Source organism: Oreochromis niloticus, linkage group LG3 (genome assembly GCF_001858045.2).
Source record: "Oreochromis niloticus isolate F11D_XX linkage group LG3, O_niloticus_UMD_NMBU, whole genome shotgun sequence".
Classification (NCBI taxonomy): domain Eukaryota; kingdom Metazoa; phylum Chordata; class Actinopteri; order Cichliformes; family Cichlidae; genus Oreochromis; species Oreochromis niloticus.
The window spans coordinates 19,315,476-19,336,500 of NC_031967.2; the positions used below are offsets into that span (position 1 = coordinate 19,315,476).

Sequence of the window (21,025 nt, forward strand, 5' to 3'; positions counted from 1 at the left end):
AAACGTCTTCAAGCAACTTAAAGAAGTCCAGACGCTTTTCTTTGCAAACTCCTTTGACTAAAGCACATTATGTTGATTGACTCCTTTTATAGAAATAGAATTTTTATTAGTTTGGTGATATTGTTGTGTGTTAACACAATGCCAAGGAGGAAAAACACCAGCAAAGATCTTAGAGAAGCTAAACCCTGCTTCCTGGCCCAAACTACACTGCGTTTAATAAGGCTGTTGTCTTTTTTTACAAGTTTTAATACTTTGTATCTTGTTCTATTTAATCTCAACAAGCCCTAAAAACAGTCAGTGATCACTGTCGGCCCCTTGGTTTTTATTACCGCTAATCATTTTAAAGCTCAGTTTTTAAAACCTTACAATGTAACTACAGCCCAGCCCATGCAGCAGTATATGAATGACTAACCTCGTATTGTGGATGGATTATCTCAGTTGTTCTTCTGACTGAAGTTTGGTCCGTTTACAGCATCCTGCCATGCCACTGCATTTGTTCCTAACCTTCAGGAACCCTCACGTTAACTTTTATCGAGTGGAAAAAAGTTAGCGTTCATCCACCAGCTTCACTGTGTTTATGTTATGCTATAATAGCTGTGTAGCTAGCGATCAGGTAGCACATCATTATGTACCAGCTAGCCAAACTTAAGTAACCCTAAAAACACCACAGCTGTTTACTTTCCTGTCTTTATTTATGTTGGAAGTGATAGCAGAGCCGTACGCCTTGATTTTTTTCAGAAATCCCTCAGTCAGAACATGGTATATTATATTTAGACGGAAACTAGCGAGCTAACTTCTTGCTAACGTCTAACTCCATTAAATTTCATAAATTCTGTTTTCATGGATGCCTGGATGTTAAACTTAATTGTTACACCTGTTAGAACAGCAATGCTGATCATTTTATTAAAGATGAAAGAATTTAGACAGTTTTTCAACTCTCAGTAATGCTGCAGCGTTTGTTTGACTTTGGGACCTGCAGCGGAGTTTGGGCCCAGACACGGCTAATGACGTCAGACTTAAAGACCGGATCGTTGTTGCCCATCAATCTGGAAGGTTTATTGGGGCATAATTTCAAGTCCAACATTCAGTAAAGTGTGAAAGATTGTTGACTGTACTGAAGACAGCTGCCATTCGTCCCAGGAGTGTACATCCCAGGAAAATTCACCCCAAGATCGTGCAATGCTCAGAGAAACTGCAAAAAAGCCTGTGAGCTACAGTTGAGGCTCTGCAGGCCTCAGTTAGCATGCTAAATGTTAAAGTACAGTTTTTATCATGACTCTGTGTTGTACATGTAACGCTGATTTTTTTTTTTTTTTTTTTTTTACTACAGATTGTTTCAACTTATTTATTTGGGTCTTTCCACTTACGTTTGTTTTAACTTTACTTTATATTCAAATGTTAATTAAAGAAAGTTAAGAAAATATAGAAAAATCAGGAGAAGTCTGGATACTAATCCACAGGGCTATTATTTTATGTGCTGTTAACTCCAGCTCTCTGTTATTACATGCTTGAACACACAGCTTTGCTAATACAAAGGCCTTGCCCTTTCTCTAAAGTTTTACCCAAAATCTATTAATTATTGCCGTCTGTGACATTCTCTTTTCTATTTTAAATGTATCCAAGAAATATCTTCATAGTTTCTGGCAGGCTTCCTAAAATGCCCATTAATCTTAATTTTGGACTTATCCGAGTCTCGCTTTCCTCTCAGAGTGATAGTTAGTATTTCCACTGGCGGAGAAAATAGCTTTTTAAGACTGCCATGATGTGGCAACAAATCACATTCTGACATCACCGAAAAGGGGTCAGAATCAATCAGCTGCCCAGTGGCCTTTGACATTCAATAAACGTCAGCGGGTATTTATATGCGTCCTAACAGCTGGCTAAAATAACAGGCCGCAGATGACAAAATATGATAACAATTAGACAGGCCGAAGCGTGTGGGCCCCTCACATCTGCATGGATCACCGGCTGAATCACAGCCTTGGTGGGAAATAGAAGGAGACAGACTGTAGGGAGGGGAAGATATGAGGAAGATGGAAGGTGGAGGATGAGGATGAGGGGGCTGGGGTAAGACAGAGTGAGGAATCATCGCGCTGATGTGGTCATTTACCAGAAAGCATCGTTCAGCCCACACAAACCCAAATGCCACCATCTAAATCCAGCCTTAATTAGGCCCACGCTGAATGAAGAGGACAGGAGGCTGAGGGGACTAACAATATCAGTTGTTTACAATAAAATCAACCGCCTTGTTATGGCGAATGTGTGACAAGGTGATAAGGTCACACATGGGACTCCATTATAGCAAAGTAGATGCAGCTTTATCTGCTGAAATTGATCCCAGCACCCTTTGCTTGTTCTGGATTACACATTCCTCACGGAGGGAAACACAAAAGTATCCCAGAAAACCTCATTCACAATCCAGAACTCGTTCTAGTATCCGTGTTGTGCCGCTCACTGGAAAAATCCAATGTATACGTTAGTAAATATGACCGGGAATCTCAACTTCAGTTGGCTGAAGGATAGAGACGAAGCATCCTGCCCTGTGCATAATTCATGATGTATATCATCAGCGTAACGTGTTACAGCGAGAGCAAACAGTCGCAGGATTGAGATTAAAACACTCCCGACGGCTTACGCCCTGCGTATGTGTTGGCTGGAGATAATGGCCAGTGTCCAGCGTGCCTGGCTTTATTCATATTCAGCTTTGCTCACACGCCTGAGTTATGTCCTTCCACAGGTGCGGAAATAACAACCCCACCGCTGCCTTAATGGGCAGTCTCAGCACACTCTGCCTTCTTCTTCTTTTTTTTTTTTCCTCACCCTCTCTTTGATTGATTGTTTTAATTTAAAAATAACCCAAGTTATCTATTTATTTTTGGTTTATTTATTTCACTGAAAGGGCTCCTATCGGTCACTGGCAGGTCGCACAATTCCAATTTCCAGAGACGTTCCCCACCAAAAATGCAGAATGAGTCTAATAATGGCCTTTCGCTCTATCAGCCTCCCCCTCCCGCCCCTCGCCCCTGACACCTTTTGGCTCGTGTTGTCAGTCAGTCATTGTGTTCTTCAGAGCGGGGAGATAGGTCAAAAAGACAGACATTTGGCATTTCATGTGAGGAAATGTGGTGGAGTAAGTTAGCCATTAAACTGTCTACAGTAGTGGAAAAACTTATTCAGCCTTAAAAATGCAGGGTATCAGGTCAGTGCTTCCTATAATTCGAGTTTTTGGTAAATGGTTATGTATACATCCCACATTAAAGCTGACGTGAGTTTCTTTCGCAGTATGTGACAGTATGTGACTACTTGTAGTCACAATGAGTCTCGTTGTTGTTAGAGTTCAGGGGACAATCACTACAGTGCTTCGTGCTGATAGGAAGGCAACAGTAGGTCAAATAACCACTTGTTACAATCAAAGTATGCAGAACAGCACCTCTGAATGTACAGCATGTCAGACCTCGAAGCTGATGGGCTACAGTTCATTTCAGTTCAATTCAATTTCATTTATATAGAGCCAAATCACAACAGTTGCCTCAAGGCGCTATATATTGTAAGGTAACCCAAACAGTCATATGACTCCCTTTGAACGAGCGCTTTGGCGACAGTGGGAAGGAAAAACTCTCTTTTTACCAGGAAGTAACCTCCGGCAGAACCAGGCTCAGAGAGGGGCGGCCATCTGCCACGACTGGTTGAGGACTAAGACGTGCTGTGGAAGAGAGCCAGAGATTAATAATATCTAAAAATGAAATGCAGAGAGGTGCATAAACACATAGTGAGTGAAAAAGAAACACTCGGTGAATCATGGGGTTATTGCAAGTCTTATTGCAGCATAAAAAAGGGAGGATCCAGCCCTAACTATATGCTTTATCAAAAAGAAAAGTTTTAAGCCTAATCCTAAAGGTACAGAGGGTGTCTGTCTCCCGAATCCAAACTGGGAGCTGGTTCCACAGAAAAGGGGCCTGAAACCTGAAGGCTCTGTCTCCCATTCTACTTGTAAATACTCAAGACCTGGTGCGTCAGCTAAGATCAGAAAACTGGGGCTACAATTTACATGGACTCACTAAGAAAAAAACTTTAAAAAACCCCACATGAAACCATGAATCAATCCTGCTTCGTAGCCAAGATTCATGCTGTTGGTGATAGTGGTGATAGTGTAGCCAACTTTTGATGGCTGCTTTTTTTGTGCCATGCCATGAGGTCAAATAAACTCAAATTCGGTTCTTGAACATGACACTAAGTTCATTGTATTCGAATGGCCTTAAATTTACCTGATTTCAATGCAATGGAGCACCTCGGGAAGAAGAGCTTGACATCATGGAAATGTAGGCAAAGAAATTTGCAGTAACTGTGTTGATTCTTTAGGTAGAAGGGTACTAATGGAAGTTTTCAAACTGAGATATAGTGATATAGTGAAGGTAAAGAGTCAGACATTTCCATCAAAACCTTGTAGTCACCAAAATAGAGCACAGCACAGCTCATAATAGTTATTCTCTGCCTGGGGAAACAAGGAGTTACTCATACTTATAGTCAGTTGGCAGGGTAAGCTAAAATGAAAGTGAATATTGGACTGCGGTGGTCATAAACACAACTCTTCCATCCATCCATCCATTTTTGTCCTTTTCAGGATCACTGGGGGACAGGAGCTCATCCCAGCTGTCAAAAGGCAAACCGTGAGATAAATTCTAGACAGCTCGCCAGTCTGTCACAGGGCTAAACATTTGTATTGAATGTTAATAGCTCTTCATGCTATCCATGTATCTATAGCCAAATTCATCTAGTACAGCTACATGATGCATCTGGCAGACATGCAGATCATTGCTGTATTGCAGGGGAACAGGACCACATCTGTGCAAATCCACTTCCTTAGACAGACGTGATTACATGAGATTTGTCTGGCTAAGAGTACAGAGCACTCAATGTGCATGTGCAAAGCAGGTGCAAGAATTCAACCCGTGATTAATAACTGCATCATTTCAGTTTAAAAGTTGTTGTCAGTTCAGCTGTGTGCTTGCCAATCCTAAAGCTTCTTACTGTGGATATCAACACTGGATATTCAGAAGACGTTATGAAGAAATATCATACAACTTTGACGTCAGCTCCATAGGGACGCCTTTTCCTTGTTTGAAAAAAACCTTTTAGATGTATTTAATTAGCTTGACCTCGATGAACTTGTGAGTGTGAAATGAGCTTTGTTTGTTCTGTCATCATTTAAATTAACCGTGAAAGGGGGTTACACGTTTCCAAAAATCAGACGCACATATAAAACACTGCGCTTCAGTGCAATGTTCTCTTTGTGAGCCACAGAATAACACAGCATCTTGTCCAGCTGAAGTTAAAACCAGTATATATCACATATATCTACCCACTAGCATTTCATTTAGTGTGTGTGTATGTGTGTAAAGTTGCACTTCAGGATTTTTCCTGCCTTGCAATTATTACCACCCAGCCAAATAGTCTCGGGGACCTTATGGAATGTAATTTCCAAGAGGCGCCCCAAGAGTCCTGGCTAGGTTGTGGGAATTGGTAAACACAGAGAACGAGCTGAGTCCCTGAGGCCCTGTAGTGCCTAAGAGAAAGGGTAAGTGAGTGTGGATAACACTGCTATCAAACAATGAGACAGCACAGTTGGCCAGAAAGGGACTTAAACTCATTACAGCTCAGGAAGGCTGGGCTCACATGGTGGGTTAGAGTTGTCTACTTATCGGTGTGAAAATTAGGGCTCTCTAAAGGAGATTTTGGAAATGTCACTCGGCGAAATGAACTCACTTTCAGTGTTTACAGTGTTAACTGCTATCCTGTAGTATATTAGGGCCATTGTGTTGAACTTGCGATGTTGTGTAGAGCAGCTGGAGAGTAAAACGAAAAAACAAGAGTTGGAATTCGTTTCGAAATCCACCAAACGCATTTCCAAGCGAGGCATCCAAGTGTCTGTTTATTTATCTACCAAATCCACGAATCTCTATAATCACAGATGCAGATGAAGGGAAGAAGATTAAAGAGCATTTGAGAGATATATGTGAAAAGGAGCGGGATGTTTAGGCCTTGAACTAACTGTGCGATAAAAAAGCGTCTGGCAAGGTGATATTGTTGTATATACTGTACTGCGTGTTTCTACTTGGCAAATGATTTTCAATTTCCTCAGGTTCAAAGATCACAAAGTAAGATTTTAAACCAATTTAGCAGTTTCCACCTGTTCTTTAAAAAAGAAATAGGTCAGCTCTGCACAAGCCAAATGAAAGTAATCTGAAATGCTTTATTGAAGCAGAACTATACGGGCTAATTGGCAACTTTCAAAAGACTCGGAAAGGCTGCATTTTAATGAACACAGTAAAAACTAATTTGATGTTAATAAGTGATGAGGAAACTGAAATCATGCCAAAATTAGTAAAATTATTTGTAGCCTACACATCACAGTTGAAAACTTAAGCATTGCAAGGTTGACTGCAATTACATTTATGACATTGTTAGAATAGAAGTTGAATCCAGCACTTTTTTTTTTAAAACTGCTGGCAGCATAATTTGCAAGGATATAATCAAAGCTTCAATGGAAGAGTCAGTCGGAGTTGTACTTTTGTTACGAGAAAGTGGGCTAATGAATAGAAATTCTTAGCGGAGTCAGCTACAAGTAAAATGTTGTCAGAGATAATCAAAATATGTCTCAGAGGTTTCCCTGAGAGGAAGAGGGCTAAAACGTCTTCAGCACATCAAGAAGACTTCGAAGAAAAGGGAAGCTCCTCGTGTATGTCAGTCACTATCAAACGAGCACTGATTCATTATTATGCCAGGACGTAGATTACCGGGTCTGTTGAAGACCAGCGAGAGACAAAAAGGAGGAAGATCCACCAACAAAGGTCACTGAAAGGCTTTTGTTCTGGAAGTATGTAAAATGCACATTAGCCTTTAATAGTATATTTGAAATGTCAGTAAGACACAGCCTTCAATGACATTTGATTATCTGTATATTTAGTGACATATAACATCCACGAAATATTGCCATGGACGTGTGCATTTTAAGGCTTTAAAGACCAATAAATAAGAAGCGATTGTGTGTGAAATTACTAGATTTTAGCCAGCTGCAGGAGAAAAACTACTTTAGTTCTTTGTAGAACATTTTCAAAGGTTTTAATGCGTTAAAGCCCAAATTATACTCTGTTACGGACAGCTCAAACCTGAAGGTCGAGGAGTCCTTCCTGTTAAAATATTTTGATGTATCCTTAAAGTCCACCGCCTGGGTAGCAAGTGTAGTTGGTGTATCTTAATGTAAATGCTCGATGTGCGAGCCTCAAAAACCAGGTAGGTCCGCAGACATCCGGACGGACTGATGACAAAGTTTATGTCACTGGGACCCTAGTGGACTCACGAACATGCAAAGTATTATCTATGTTTAAGATGTAAAAAGTCTGCATGTTAATAGCAATAGTAGTACATAATTGTTTTTGTACAATTGTACTATCATCTAAGAAATATTTATTCCCACAATGTTAACATTAAATCATTAAAATTTAAAAAAAAATTTAATTTTCCATGTAGCTTGTAACGTAACTTCATAAGAAACTGGTCAAATAAAATTTACTTGATTGGTAATCAGTTTAATAAATAAACCCAATTTATGTATTTCAGTTGCGTTTTACTCGTAATTATTACTTTGTGTTTATGAGGGCAAATTTATGTATTTTTTTAGTGTATGCCTGCAGTAAGTGAAGGCAACTTATACTTACAGAGAAAACTTGAAGTGAAAGCACAAACATGAGGGGAGCAGACCACCCCAGTTCCCAGTAGAGGTAACACCCAAGTGTAGACATGTACCTCACTGTACACAGATAATGAGGAAAATGTATTTGGGAGTCAAGGCTGTTTGATTGCATCTGTGACGATTACCTTAAAGTTACAGATTTAACTCGGAGGAAACACTGGGGCCGCCTTAATTAGATCCCTGCGGCCATATGTTTGAAGTGAGAGAGACAATGAAAACAACAAGCGCAAAGAAAAACAGAACTCAGCATTTCCCACTCACATTTTGTCTCGGCATTTAATAAGAGTCCCGCCTGACCCTCGGAGGCCGTCCCACAACAGAAAGGTCACGTGTTGACCCATTCCGTCTCCCCAGAAAGTACTGATTACACTGTGTAGAAACTGCTGATTGAATTGTTCTGTGTGGGGAAAAGAAGATTCACATAATCCAGCTTTCCAAACTGTGTGGTGTGAATACATTTCAAAATAGGTCACTTGAGTGTAGTTTTACCCTTCTTGATGCTCTCATCATTATTCTTTGACTTAAACAAGACCCGTTTGGGCCAAATACGACCAGCTGACGTTTGCTGCTACTGTTTCCTTCCCGTTGGCTTTCTTTCCATTTTCCACAGATTTAACTGGAACTCGTGTTAACAATCTAAAAATTTCTAACCCTATGAGAGTGAAATGAAATGTTGGGACACTTACTTGGAGTGGAAATCCAAGGGCAGCTTCACTGATTTCCATCACACTGTGGATTCAAAATAGGAATTTTAAAGAATTTTAAAGTCTGGTTTCTATTTCAAATAAGCACCACTGCCTTCTTGTTTTTAATCAGTCAACCTCAACACGCGCAGTGGTCAAACCTAGCAGAGGTTAAGGTCTAGAACAGCGGACCCCGACCTTTTTTGCGCCACGGACCGGTTTAATGTCAGACAATATTTTCACGGACCGGCCTTTAAGGTGACGCGGATAAATACAACAAAATTCAAATTATACAACGAAGACAAAAACTGTGGTATTTTATAAATATAATAATAAATGTGAATTCACTGTGTAACTGTATATCTTTATTAGCAGCGTCTTCCTGAAGTGCGCCAACAACATTGAGAGTAACATCCTCCTCTCTGCCCCTTAATGCTCTCTGGTCGCTATGGTAACACGTAAATATTTCTTTCAAAATAAGACACACAACTACAACAGGGGAAAAGACAAAGGGAAACAGAGTCAATGATAAAAACCTTGAAAACCATCAATTTTACACCCGAGCCTCAACTCTTGCGGCCCGGCACCGATCCGTGGCCCGGGGGTTGGGGACCGCTGGTCTGGAAGCTGCTTCAAAAACAACAGATTGCAAAGCATTTTAGCTGACGCAAGACTTTCCCCTTTTAAGTGATAGCAGTTCTTTTCCTCTACTTTCTCTGGTCATATACTACACTTTTAAAAACTAATATTTTAAATTATTATTAAAAATCGTTCCACTACATAGACAGCCCAGTTTTATGACATGACTGTGTTTCCAGGGAGTGAAGTGCCTCATTGAGGCCCGAGAATCACAAACAACCGGGTTATTTCGGCTAAATCTGGCCGCAAGTGCTACAGTCTGCTGTCCTTGTGCTTGTAAGAATGGCACAACCTTTCTATTATCACACCCGGCAGCGCGGCGAACAAATGCCAACAGGATTTTTCCAAGCTAAAAAGACTGACGAGACAATGTCCTAAATGTCCTTAAAAGGATCTCGTTCGGTGAAATACACGGTATTATCAGTCACTAATGTCCTCAGGTCTTTCAGTATTGTGCTTGATAAATGTCAACCCCTCTTGAGTGGAAAGCATCATTGTGCTGGGTTAAACAGTTCCCTATCTGTGTCTCTCTCTTCTATCAGGATGATGTATGTATTTCTTGCATGAGCACAGTTGCTTCTTGATTGTCACATCCTCCTTTCTTCTCTCTCTATCTCGTGTACAAACTTTGTTCTTCCACTGCTGCTGCCATCCCTCTCTGTCACCAGACTGCCCCCTTCACGCTCCCTTTATATATGTTTCATCTCGCGGTTCTTTGTCTTTTCACTGCTCTCCATCCACCAGAGAGTCCATCTTTTTGTCATGCTTCTTGGTCCCTCCACTTACATTTTTTACCAATTTATTTTTTCTCATCTGTGTTTTCATCTAGTTCCCCTCCTTATTAATGTCCTCTCTGACAACGGCAGCATTTAGAGCTATTAGATATTAGCTCTAAAGTAGCTCGTTTCTAAGTCAGTTCACAAAACAAGCTTGTGGCAACGGCATTTTGCTGTTCTGCTGGATTTTGTGCATAAGATTATTCCTTATCACGAACACATTTCGGCATTGCAGACTGAAACAAAAGTGTTATCTATTTTTAACGTTGCTAGAGGAATGAATTCAGAGTGAATGCTTTTTTTTTTTTTACCCGACAGGACGCTATCCACCAGCACAGAAAGCACCTGTTTCCAGGTGGCCCAGTTTACCCTCCATCATCAGTCTTTGCCATCGGTCACCATGAAAATTAATGACGCTGATGAGCCACGATCTATAAGAGAAGACCCTTTTTGCACACATCTCAGTAACTAATCTCGGTGTTGTAGTATAGATGAGAGAAGTTTCTCAAGGCCATACCTCTTGAAAGGCACTTTTCAAAAAAAAGTAGCAGAGTGCAATAGATCATCTCGTGTCATGTTCTGTGTAATCTGTCTTGACCTGTCTTGTACCATTAGATGGCTACTGTACCCTGCTGCTGCGACCTGCGTTTTGTCATTTTCTCCGCCTTGTCTTCTTGAAAGTGTTCTTGTACAATGATTTTCTTATTACCAGTGTAACATGATAAATATATTCAGTTATAATGTATAAAAAATAAAACTTGGGGGGATTTCTAATCACACATTTTGGAGACACATTCACTGCTTTGTTTTGTTTTTTTATAATTAGATGTGTAAAATAGTGATGTGTCATTACATTAAACCTTAATACATATTTATTTAATTATTCCTCAGGTAACAGTAGTGTGTATGCCGTCCTGTTTAATTAGAGATTTTGACAGTACAGCAGAGAAAAGGGCAGGTGAGACAAGGCTGGGACATGTTCCTTCAGCCAGCACCGGGTTGTCTGTCATGTCAGAATCACAGTATTTTTCATGTAATCGTGCCTAATATACATCACACTGGTACGGATGTTAACATCATCTTAAGGTCAAAGGAACCCCCAATGAATATATAAAAGATGTTAAACTGCGATTAAAAAGTGATTTCATGTTCTGCAGGTTAGAGTGACCACATGCATTCATTTTTAGCTTGATATTCATTATGACATTATGACATATCAGAGAAGGGAACTAAAAGCAGACAAGCTCAGGGGAATAGCAACAAATGGAAAACTTTAATCCAAGTTTTAATATTAAAGCTGGACAGAGCCACTGGTGTTAGATACTGCACTTTGAAGCCTTAGCATTAGCAATTTTCCTGCTGCCGTGTTCGCTTTCTGAAGCCGAACATAACCACATTTTGAAAAGCGCCAACTTTTTAGCTAACGCTATCACGCTAGGTTAGGAGGCTACATCCATAAACTGGAGAGGTGCACCACACCAACGCTTGTCCCTGCTAGCATTGGTGATAGCTGAGTCTCCGAACTCTGCTAAATGGAGTAGCCATGAACTCTAACTACATTATCACAACATGTTCTCACTCACAAAGCGTAATATTTTATGCTAGGTGACAAATCGTCAACATATTACGCTTCCGGGCACCCAAAACGTCCCTAAATGCCGAGATTGGAAAAACTAGGAAACATGAGAACCGTTTGGAATCAATCTACACATGTTCGTTTATTTTACTTAACCTTCTAAACCCCAAAGCCCCCAAATACGGGGACAAAAGGCAGGAGATCAGTTAGGCGTTGCAGCTTAAGAGGTTAAATCGCTTTGGAAAACACTATTTAACGTCATTAAAGTGCCGGTTAAGGTTAGGGATAAGGTTATGGTTAGGGCTGGAATACATGGCTGGAACGTGTATTACCGCGGGACCGTCATTCTACTGGATTTCACCCATAACCTGGCGCGTAGCAGGAATGCCGCGGGACGTGACAAATCGTCGGAATGTTACGCCTCGGGAGTGAGAACGGGCTGATTATCAAGGTGGATGAGTTAAAAAAAAAAAATCAACTCTCTGGACACACCTATGAATCAATGTGGCCACACCCACAACTCAACTACGCACAAGGATGAGTTATAAATAAAAAAAATTACCACAGGCAGAGTTGTTATGAGGGGAAAACGAGTGCTTTTTGTAGCATTTAAATGAAAAAATGGATGCAAAGAAACTACATAAAAAACACGGGAACACAAGGGAAAAACAGATGTAGCATAGACATAATGATAATAGAAGTATTTTGTATTATTCTGTACCAACTATGAGACCATTTTAATTTAATTTCATCGAAATGCATCATAAGTCAAGGAACACAGCAAGTATGACAGCACAAAGTACAGACTGGTTCTAGGATTCTAGTAAATCCACCTTATATATATCATCTTTTATAACCTGGCGTTTTTATATACTGTAGAGCTGTTTATGTGGCATTTTTAGAAGAATTCCAGTTGAAACACACTCAAAAGAAGCGCTTAATTAGAGCAGATTCAACAAATTTCGAAGGGTAACACGTTTTCTAGTGGAAGAGTGAATAATAATTGTTCATTGTTTTAAGATCATGTAATAAAAAGTACTAAAATTAGACAATTGGCATATATTCATGAGCATATAAACAAACGTGTGGTGGGGTGTTTTTGTGTTACTTTATCTGTGATTGTTCGATGGTCGTGAATTTGGATCTCTTTTAGCTAGAGCTAACAGCCTTAGAAAAGGATTGTGTGTAGGCCAAAAACTCATTTCACCCATGTTATTTCCAAAAAATGTTGCCAAACTGGGTGAAGAGTTGAATGCCAGTGTTGAATATTTCATGGACAACAACATTTTATCACAGTCCACAGTTCAGCCATTATTGTATAAAGTGCAATATGCTGCTGAAAAGAGTTGCAAAGATGATGAGAACTGAGAGTCAAGCAGATGCCACCAGAGAGGGGGGAGTTGTGATGAACAGAACAGCAGCAAATGCCCAGAGTAATACTAAATGCTGGTTACTGCAAAGCAATATCCACAAAGGACTGAAGGACTCGAAACTCTGGAGCACGGACAGGTTCAAATTCACAGTTGACATTAGTGATCATCAGAGTTCAGGGTACAAATCAGGAAGGAACATTTCGGGACAAACTGTCTGCTGGGTAGAAAATTCAAAGGCGTGACATCCTAAAAGTTCTCAGACTTCAAATGCTCTTTGACAATTGCAGCAGTCCAACTTATGAAGATGTCATCCTTCTCGAGGAGTGGCATTACATTACTTGTCTTTCATCAAACCAGTGGGATACATATACACTCAGGAACTCAGATGTCAGTAATGACAATTCGCTGCACAGACAGAGGTGGAACAGTACATCTGGTTGAATAGGATGTCTGTTTTTATCCTCCCCCTTTGCAGACTGTGATCTCAGGTAGCTATGAAGCTATCCGCTTGACTGTGGATTTAAAGAGCCTCGCCACTTCAGTGGTGTTTGTGAGTTATTCTTAGCAAATAGATATAAAATGTGGGAAAAGTTTTCACATGTGAAGAGTGAAGAAGTGCCTCAAACTTACTTTAAAGAGGTTTCTCGCAGGTTTCTCGTTCACAAACTGGTCAAGAGTTGTCCCTAACTGTTTGGCAAGTGGTTTCCGGAGGCTGATTATCTTTGCTTGGTGAAACTGACCACGAAGATAGTGCTGCACTAAAAACCTCCTGCAGCACATTTTCACGATTACCTGTAGTTTGCGTGGAAGATGATAACTTGTCTGCGAACTCTAAAAACTAAAAGTTTTACTACTGCTGAGTCACTACTTTCCTTTGTGTTGCAGTTTTCACAGTTTTAGTTTGTAGAGTAGTATTTGCATATGAGTTGGTGTCAACCTGCTTGCAACAAAAGCAATTGCAAGGACATTTTCAACCAGTGTTTAGCGGGGGGGCGGGGTTACTTGGTCTACATGAATGGTACTTTAGCAATCGATTGTACAGCAACTACCGCCACCCTCCAGCAACCACTAGCATCAGAAAACTGTCGGGAATGCTTATTTTTTCTCTGTGACCAGTGGTTGCCAAATGGTTGCAGATCAGTGTGAGCAATACCTTTTTCATTTAACCTTATATTGTCCCACATCTTAAATAGTGGATGAGATAAAGTCAGGTGGTTAGCTGTCACATGACTTAAGACCACTATAAAAACTGACAAGTTTGTTGGTCTCAGTCGCTAGTTTTAAGTGTTCATTACAGCATTCATTTGGTTATTTGGAGTAGAACCAATGACAAAGCAGGGCTAACCTTTGGTTATCAAATGTCAGCCATTCAGCACTGGGTCTCTCAATGCTCAGCATTCTGTGGTACTCAGAGGCGGACTGAAAGAGTTCATTATCGACTCGTTCTTTCCTGCCATTCTCCAACTTCCAAATAAAAACACAATAAATAACTGATGACCTTGCTAACCAGGCAAGCTAGCACTACCTTATCAGCATTTAAATATGAAAAAAAAACAGAAAATAAAATGGTGATAACTAAATTTAAGGACTGAAATCTGTATTCTCTTACAGTATATACAGTCTGTGACAGCATCTTAATATGCTTTACTAAAAATAAAGCAAATCCAACTCATTAGACAGATAATCTGGTTTTAATAGATCTGATTACACAGTAGATGATAGATCTTTTTTTATATTTTAAGTCTTCAGCTGAGTGTCTTCTGCTGATCAGATCCGAGACGTGAATCACAGGAAGAGGCAGGATGTAGAAATCCTCAGTCGGTCAATACACGAGCCCCTAAATTACCTCAGCGGTACTCACTTTTGAAATTGAATAGGCTTCCTGAATGATTTAAGGGCCGGCTTTATGGGAATAATGGAGAGCAAGTGCGGTAACACAGTGCACACACGGTAACAAGCTCCAGACAAATAAACAGAGACACAGAAAAATGTAATAGCATAACTTCTAAATGGCTACAACACAAAAGCTATTTGAATACACACAGTGCTCACTGCATTTTTTTATATGTGTGGAGTAATTACAGATATGTTACTTGGATAGGTTTAGGGATGAAAACCTACTCAGCTTCAGAAAAAATATTAGGGCTTGGGTTAAAACGCAATAGTAGCCATGTCTTTGTAAACTCTGGTTGCCATGATGACAGCTCTCTGCTTTTTCAACAAAGAATAGATGCTTCTTACACAATGTATGACTCTTGTTGAAACGCATTACTTACAAATTCTTGTTCACTGATGCAAGAAACTTTTCATTTTTCACAACTATTTCACAAACTGCTCTGAGCACAACTTTTACCTTCAAGCTGAATGTTCCCTGTTTCCAGTTTGCATGGCATTTTTTTCAAGTTTCATTACTGCCCGGAGAGAAAATGGCGAGATTTTGCAGACAGGTTGGCGTCTTCTGTGCAAATTATGAGCAACCGTGTGAATCTGTGCAAAATTCTGGTGTAGCACTATCTTTTCTACTGATTGTACCTGACAGCCAGCAACCATTAACCAACTGGTCTGGTCTACATTTTATCCCTAGCAACCATCAGTTGCCAGAGGGATGCTGGCCACTTTCTAGGCCTATGTAGCCTATGAGGCCGTAGACCATCTCCTTGGCCCATAAGGTTAGATGTGCCATTATGCCAACTAGAGCAGCTTTGATGCCTTCCCCTCTGCTCCTGTTAGAAAGGGCATGGTACAAACATGACTGCTCACACAGAGGGTTGTTAAATATAAGTATGCTGGACTCTTTGGAGATACTTGAGGCAATATAAGGCAGCGCTGCCTCTCGACCTCTTTGTTCCTGTTACGATTTCCTGTCATTAACTCGCAGTCAGTCTGATCTTAGGCCTATTCTTCCTCGCTATTCACCTTTTACACTTCATACTCTTTCAGCTTAAATTTTTGAAATAGGCTCTTAACTCCAGAAAGGCAATTTGACATTTACAATGGTTTTCATTAATGTCTTACTTTTTCAAAGGACCATTGTTCATCTTGTTTCTCATCATTCATTCACACCTTCTTTCCGTCTTCTCTCCTATACCACAAAACTCAGACTTTTTTCTTTTCTTCTTTAACACGTTACTTTTCTGAAACACAGCCGCTCAAGCTCATCGGCACTTTAAATTTTCTCCCCTTGCACTTTTCCGTTTTGTCTTTTAAACCACTCTTCTCTTCTTTTGTCCTCCTCTCATTCTCTGTCGTCACCAAAGGGTACATGAATGGAGCATGTAGCAGCTGTATTTTTGACAGGACTAATAAGGCTGATATTTTACCTTGAGCAAGGGCCAGGGCTGTATTATAACTACACTGATCTACAGTTGCTGTGCAAGTCAAGAGACATTGATACCAAACTGCAGAACCCTTAGATGTATTGCTGCTGTTTGGTGATGATTAGCATTCACTTCACATATCATTTGGTAGCTGCTTTTATCACGTCTTGCTGCCATGCATACACATGTACAGTTTTATCACGCCCGACCACAGGGGGAATCAAACCACTACCCCGACTAGTCTTACTGTCACGCTTTGCCAGTTAAGCTATACAGAAAGCTTTCTACTTGCGTTGGATTATTCAAAAATATTCAGCAGCATAGGACCCAATGTTAACATGAATTCCTTGACTGCCTTACTAGTTCATGAGTTCATGAAAAGCAGAACACTTTTCCCATTTTTCACACAGGCTTCAAGTGTGCTGCAGTCTTTTGGTGCAACCAACATCCAATCCCAGCTCAGTCAAAGGAAATGCTAAACACAACGACTGGTCAGGAGTGGTACATTTTCAGCAGAACATTTTTCACTTCATACACTACAGTAAGAAGTCCTGATTTGTGTGAGCAGTGATAATTTTCAGGTGTGCACCATGAAAAATACAGTGTGTACTACACACGCACATGCAAACACACATACAGATGAAAAAACGTAAGGTCAAAACATAGTTTTGAATACTAAAGACTTGAAAGCTAAAGGGAAGCATTTTTGTTAGTAGAAGTAGAATTACAGTTGTTATTCAAGCAGTATTTTTTAACTTTAAAGGTGAATTTCCAGTGTATGATATGTATCATATTTATGTACCATATTTAGTTTAGTTGTCTGTGTGAGTGCTTCAGCCTATACAAACTTTATAATGTGCTTTTTCCAAAGCTTTACCACTGTGTCAACACTGAACGTTGGTATTATATATATAGACACTGTGCTGTCGCCTATTCGTGATTTAAAACCAGCACTGTAAGAGCCGATGACCCCTTTTGTGATCTGAGGCGTCTTTGTGAAGGGTTTCATTGGAAATGTGCTAAAAGGAGTTATTAAAAGATTCTTCATAATGCATTATAACTTCTCTACATGACACATGTTCACCAAAGTATGAGAGAACTCATCTGTTGATAAATCACAGTCTAATTTTCTTGTTTCCTTACCAATGCTGTCGCTGTTTTCACACATATCTGCCCATGTGTATGATGCACGCAGATTGTAACTTATCTCTGAGCACGCAGAGATAAGTTCTCCCACGCAGTTGTACTCCCACACGGGAAACTGCCATCAATTTCCCGTTAAAGAAAAAAGGTTTATCTATAATGCACGAGCAAACTACCAGAAAACGCTACTGGCACCTTAGATTGTTACATCTAAGCTTTTGTTAACAGGACACTGACAGATCCATGCACCTATGCAAATTATAGAAACTTTCTATAACTTTCTGGTGACTTGTACTAAAGCTAGCTTCTGGAGACAAAAGTCAACTGTGGCCACAAGATGGTCGAGTGTTTGACACGTAACGTTCACTTTGGTATGCTTGAATTGACGTCTAGTTTTAGATTTCACAGGGCAAGCAGTGCTAACCTTGCTTGCCCTGAGAGAATGCCACTGCATTATAGTACAGTATTTTGAGGTATGCAAAAAAGTAACTGACAAAACATGAGTTTTGCAGAAATAAGGTTGAAATATTTATCAATATTAAAACATTAAGCCAAACAAAAATCTTAGGAATAGCTACGTTGTCACACCATGCTTCTATATTTTTTAACACTGAGTTTCTTTTTATCTGTAATTATTAATGTGATACTATAGCGTCTTCTACTTAGCCGGTTCAGCTTAACACAGAGAAGCACAGTCTTAAAATTTTCCATCAGATTGCTTGCTTGAAGTTGTTTTAGCCTGCCTGCATTTGCTGTGAGTCTGCAGGCTGCTTTGCAACCCACTTCCACCCCAGTTCTTTAATATTTTTGACTTAGATGTAACTCAGTGTCGCATCTTTTGCCGTTGAGCTATGCTGGTGGTCTTCAGCTTCCCATCTAGCCATATGGAGGAGCAGGGAGGTATGAGTCATGCTGCCAAAAGTAAAATACCACTGATGAAAATATAAAACTTTTGACTGAACTAAATGCAGGTTTTGTTGTGCAGTTGCAAGTACTGAAGTCCCTACAGGAGCCACCACTTAACACTGTATCCTGCATCGTCAATGCTACTGAGATTTATCCATTCCTTTTACCTTTGGGGCGCTGTTTAAATTAAAATGTGTCTCACAGAATCAGTCGAAGCTTCTTTGTTTGCTCCCCATTGCACCTCTGGCACTTAGTTCGGTCAACTAATCACCGGGATGATTTGATTTGTGCCAAGCGCCTATCCTGACTTGATTTGATGATGTTGTCTTAATCAGTAAGACTGAGCAGCAAAGTCAATCTGATGTCTGTGTTTCTCCTTATCTAGACAACCTAGCTATGGTGTGTAGATACTCCTTTGTGTAAACCAGAAAGATGATTCACCAATGCAGGAAAACCCTTTTATAAAGGTGAACAAATATTCACGTTTTGACACTTTGACACTTGTTAGACTTGAGCTGTTGTGAGATAATATGGATAAATGAAGTTTTAATGATCTCCCGAGGCAGAAATTTGGGACAAGGACAATTTAAAAGCTGCAATGATTTATGAACCTCGCAGTGTTTACTGGTGTGTCTGACCAGACAAAATAAATAAATAAATGCAATGTGTGAGGAAAACATGTTGAACTCTTTCTCTGTGTTCTCTCTCTGACACACACATGGTGTTGGTGTGGATATGGGAGCTGTTAATAATTTCAGGGTAGAGCTGGTTTAGTGCAATCTCAGTCTGGAAACCTGCACAGGGCAAGTCTGCCATCTACTGAAAATAAGAGTGGAGGTATTTTATACCTCAGCCTGTGCGTATTGGTATTGTATAATGATGCATCTTTGTCCAATCTCAAAACATTTTCACTGTGTCAGAAATATTTAAACTTCTGTGAAGTAAAATGAAATATTTTAGTAGTTTAATAGTAAATGTTTTAAAAATGTTGAATCTGTAGGCATGAAAAACCTTCACTAACAACTCTTCCTTACTATAAAGAATCATACAATATATCATACATCATAGTTTTGCTAGCCCAATTCAACCCTTCACAAATCGGTCTGGCATCTCAGCAAATGTACAGTCATTTTTCAGATAGTTTATCTAACTCAACAAGTTCCTAAATACTTGGCAGCAGAAGCATGTCATAAGAAATTATCAGAAAAATTATCATTAATATAGGATACCTGCATAAATGTGGACAGCATGATTATAGGAACTGTGTCATAGCAAAACTCTAGCTTTACTCCCAGGTGCCTGTGCTCATATGGATCCTTCTGCTGTAGGCTATGAAAGATGTTGATATGTAATAAAGTCACAAGAAAGACGCCTTCAAACAGCTGTAAGCAACAACCCAGAAAAATCCAGATTATTTATTAATAAGCCTCATTAATCTAGCCCGTAACAAACTCAATTTTCATTGTGATCATATTATAAAACTGTAACTTGGAGCAAAACTCAACATACATGAAAGGAGTTTTGTTTGCAGACTGTGTGCCAGAAACAGCCTGTGTAACCTTTATATTTTTTCATGAAAGAAGGGCCTTGAGGCTTCACTTTTATTAGGCGTCAGATTTATTTGTGCAGCATGATACGGAGACTGAAAGTGGGTGTCTGGTGCCAAAAATTGCAAGAGCTGAAAACCACACAATCACAAACATTATGAGTGTAGAGGAAAAGGTAAAGGATGGTACAAACCAGTAGCGTTAATCCTCTTGCGAGCACAAGACTTTATGAAAATGCATGAAGTGGGAGACTGACCAGCTGGCAGACAAATAAAGGTGGCGCTGACTGAACTCTGGGTGGCTCTGCTGAAAATAAAAACACAAAGAGACAGTAATTACTACTAAAATATTGAACACATTCAAACACTCCAAACACTGATCCTTAACACTTTGCGAGTGGAAGTGTTAATGAGTGTTTGTACTTGTTGCATCGCATCTAGCTTAAAAATAAAAGCAGCTTCCTTTCAGTTTTCGAGACTTTTGGAAGGATTGGTGTGAAATGGGTGAGATCCAGTGAGAATGTTATTTCTCTGCAGTTTCCATCAGTTGTTAAACGACTTAGCAGCAATTTGACCACCTACAGTACCGCATTGCTGACAAATGTGCTACAGTGAGGATAAAAAAAAAAAAAAAAATCAGTTTGAATAATCGCGTGTGGGCGTACTTTGAATTCCTGCATCCAAAGCTGTTAACTACATTTCTGATTGATTACTTTAAAAAGTAAATCTCATTTCGGTTACTAATACGTCTCCAAAGCAGCCTCCAGCAAACTTAAATATGAATGTCACGCATACGGTCACTAATCACAAAGCTTGTGCAACTGTGGCTATAAGGGGGAAAAAAAAACTCCCACACAGTCACCTCAATCTACACACATCCAATTTTTGCACAATTGAAAGTTGTACATGGCAGATGAAACCTAAGATTGGCTTTCTTTCTCTTTATTTCTTTCTGTTTTTCTTTTTCCGTGCAATGCATCATTCATCCAAAAAACTGATCTAAAGGCACCCTCCCGCATGCGTTGCCCCTACCTGTATATCTTCACATTGTGCGGTTATCTCTCCTCGTACCCAGAGCTGAAGATATACAGTAAGAAACTTCATCTTTTCTGTTTCATCCTGCACAGGGGTTCCTATACTGTGTCACTGCCGAGCTCAAAGGGGGAATCTGTGACTTGATAAGTCCGGGTAACATCAAGGAGAAGAAATGTTTTATTCATCGGCGCAAAGCTCCTGAATTCACTCAAATCAAATTCGCCCGCCTTTGTTTGAGAGATCAAGCTTGGGGTTTGACACTCATAGAAATGATTGGATTT

At 39.9% G+C, this 21,025-nt stretch overlaps 1 long non-coding RNA gene across 1 annotated transcript in view; it reads right to left on the minus strand.

Annotated features, from left to right (window-relative positions):
* LOC112842786 (uncharacterized) overlaps nucleotides 1-20,012 on the minus strand; it is a 94,476-nt gene extending 74,464 nt beyond the window's left edge. The window contains exon 1 of the long non-coding RNA XR_003214806.1: nucleotides 19,904-20,012. This is a non-coding gene — a long non-coding RNA (uncharacterized LOC112842786). The remainder of the gene's footprint in view (nucleotides 1-19,903) is intronic.
* Between the last annotated feature and the right edge of the window lie 1,013 nt (nucleotides 20,013-21,025).